Below are 2,705 nucleotides of genomic sequence, written 5' to 3'. Positions count from 1 at the left end.
TCCCCTCTCTCTCTCATCTCTCCCCCTTTCTCTCTCTCTCTCTCCCTTTCTCTAATCTCTCTTTCTGTCCCCACACCCCCCTCTCTCTCATTCTCTCTCTCTTTCTCTCCACCCCCCTCTCTCGCTTTTGAGAAGAACGCAAATCCTAAATTATATCATGCTTTGAGTTAGTGAGGACTATTCACATTGATGCTTGAGATAATAATAGAGAAAAAACAACATATTGAAACACCAAGTAGCCTGCAAATAATGATATAGTGGGTATTATTTTTTCGTTGGCTAAACCAATATCGAAGAGAGACTATTTGGTCGCCTTTAAGAACAATGGGGCTATCCTGAAAATTACTGTTTTGAGAAAATCGAAGGTAACGTTTTTGCCCCTTGTTCAGTTTCTTTGAAAGTCAAAGAGAGTTTCCTTATAACCAAACAAATATACACGCAAATGAAACCAAACTTCTTCTATAGGTAGTTCAATGTCCACTTTTGATGTAGATCAAAATTTCTAGAATCCCCCGAAATCTGGGTTACCCGGCTTGTCCTTAAAAATGACCCTTTGAGGCTCACTGGACCAATGCCTGTATCTCGCCAATGCTCCGTGTAGATAGTTACCACTTCTGTGGCGGTAACTGTGGTGAGAGTTTTTCTGAAGTAGAGTTTTTTCTGAAGTAAGATAAGAATCTGCGCGGTGCTGCTGGATATGTGAAGAGACGCTAACGTAGCAGGCATGGTTCGCGCAACTATTGTTATAAAATTGCGGTAAAAAATTCGAGGCACAACTTATTGTCAAACGTGAAGCGTGCTGACAAAATGAGTTACATGTCGTACTTCTTGGATTGGTGCCCAATAGAAATAGATGCACCAAGCTTCTTTTTTTACAATTTATAAGTACGAAATAATAAAAAGCATGTCATACTGTCTTAAAGAATAATAACATGGCATCATTAGAAAATCTACAAAATTGACCCTAGCGTCGATTTTTGGCCGCCATCTCTATTTGTGGATTGCGAGAAGTAACTCATTCAGCCTGCACGCCTCACAAATTATATCTCCTTAACTATTGAACATAGATTCTCCAACTTCTGCACAATGAATTACATCAATTTGTCTTAACAGGTGAATATTTATTTTTGAAGCTCTTGCTCACTGTATTCCAAAAAAATCCTTCTTAATAAATACTATAGTGGGGTAAAAAATATTCGAGGCACAATTAATTTTATCCTCAGATATCTTTATAACGGGTCAATCAAAGTCATCCATACTTTGCACCTCAGTTTGTATCAATTTGTCTTAACTAAAATCATATTTTTTCAGAATAATTGGGGCTAGATTAAAAAAACTTTTCTTCATGAATTTATATACAATACTTGAAATCTCTGTCACGCTTAAAGTGGTATTGTTCACAGCACTTCCCGCTTCTCACACACATTTTCATTATGCATATGGCCTACGTCACAGCTCATGAATGACAATTTTTACTTGCAAAACCTGTAACAAGAAATTATTTTTATAGTTAATACATTTTTTTTCACTAATGGTTCTCAAAACGCGCGTTCAATAAGCATAAATAATACCCCAATTAGAAAAACATGCCGTACATGCTATTGAAAGCAATATTCCCAGCTGTAAACATTAAAAAAGCAGCAGAAACCACCCACTTGGATTTTTTACTAGTATTTGTTAGGGAATTTTCTAGAATACAGCTAGATCTAGTAAGTGTTTACAAAAATGTTGATCTATTAAGACACATTGATACAAGTCTGTATACAAGAACTGGAGAACTTATGTTCGATAGTTAAGGAGATATTTGAGAATAAGTTTCGCAACGAATTTTTGACAGCACTATAATCAGTTTAACTGCACTTCTCATTTTCAGAATACTTTTCTGATTCTCGCTCTACACGTCCTTGTTACAGAGTGGGAAGCAGTTATGTGCAACAAATAAATATGTCCCTGGACACACATCACATGGTTATTTTCAAAAGAGCTTGATACCTGCAAAACTGGAGTAAGCTTTGGGAGTAGGTGGTCATTTCTCCCAAAGGTCACCCAAAGGTCAGTATACGCAGACACAACACTAGGGTGACCAAACAACTAATCATATAAACATATAATCAATGTCGTTAACGACAGTGCGCACGACATACAAAACAAAACCATCACCCCAAAAAAAAACAACCCAAAACAACAACAACCAAACAAATAAACAAAACAAAACTTAAAAAACCCAACCAAAACATCACTCCCCAAAAACAACAACTACAACAACAACAACAACAAAAATAAAAACAACAACAACAACAACAACAACAACAAAACAACTCAACATCAACAAACAATAAACAAACAAAACAAAAGAGGAAATCGACAGGAATGCGTTGGGGGGAGGTTTGACTATAATATCATTAACGTCATTTGGGGGCGGGTTTTAGAAAATAGGGTTTTACGATTGTTTTCTAAAGCGAAATCTGACACTTAGTCAATATGCTGTCACGACAATGTTGGGTAGAAAACATTGAGTGCGCAGAGCAAATAAATAAAATAAAAATCCACCGAGTTTATAAACGTTGTAGCTTATTAATAGTGGGTGATGCCTACACAATGAGGACTCGCCGTACCTTCTGTTGGCATGTCAGTAGACTATTTATCACCTCTGTCACACACACACACACACACACACACACACACACACACACACACACACACAC

The sequence above is a fragment of the Aplysia californica genome, unplaced genomic scaffold, assembly GCF_000002075.1.
Source record: "Aplysia californica isolate F4 #8 unplaced genomic scaffold, AplCal3.0 scaffold00110, whole genome shotgun sequence".
NCBI classification, from domain to species: Eukaryota; Metazoa; Mollusca; class Gastropoda; order Aplysiida; family Aplysiidae; genus Aplysia; species Aplysia californica.
Note: the sequence above shows the minus strand (reverse complement) of the source record.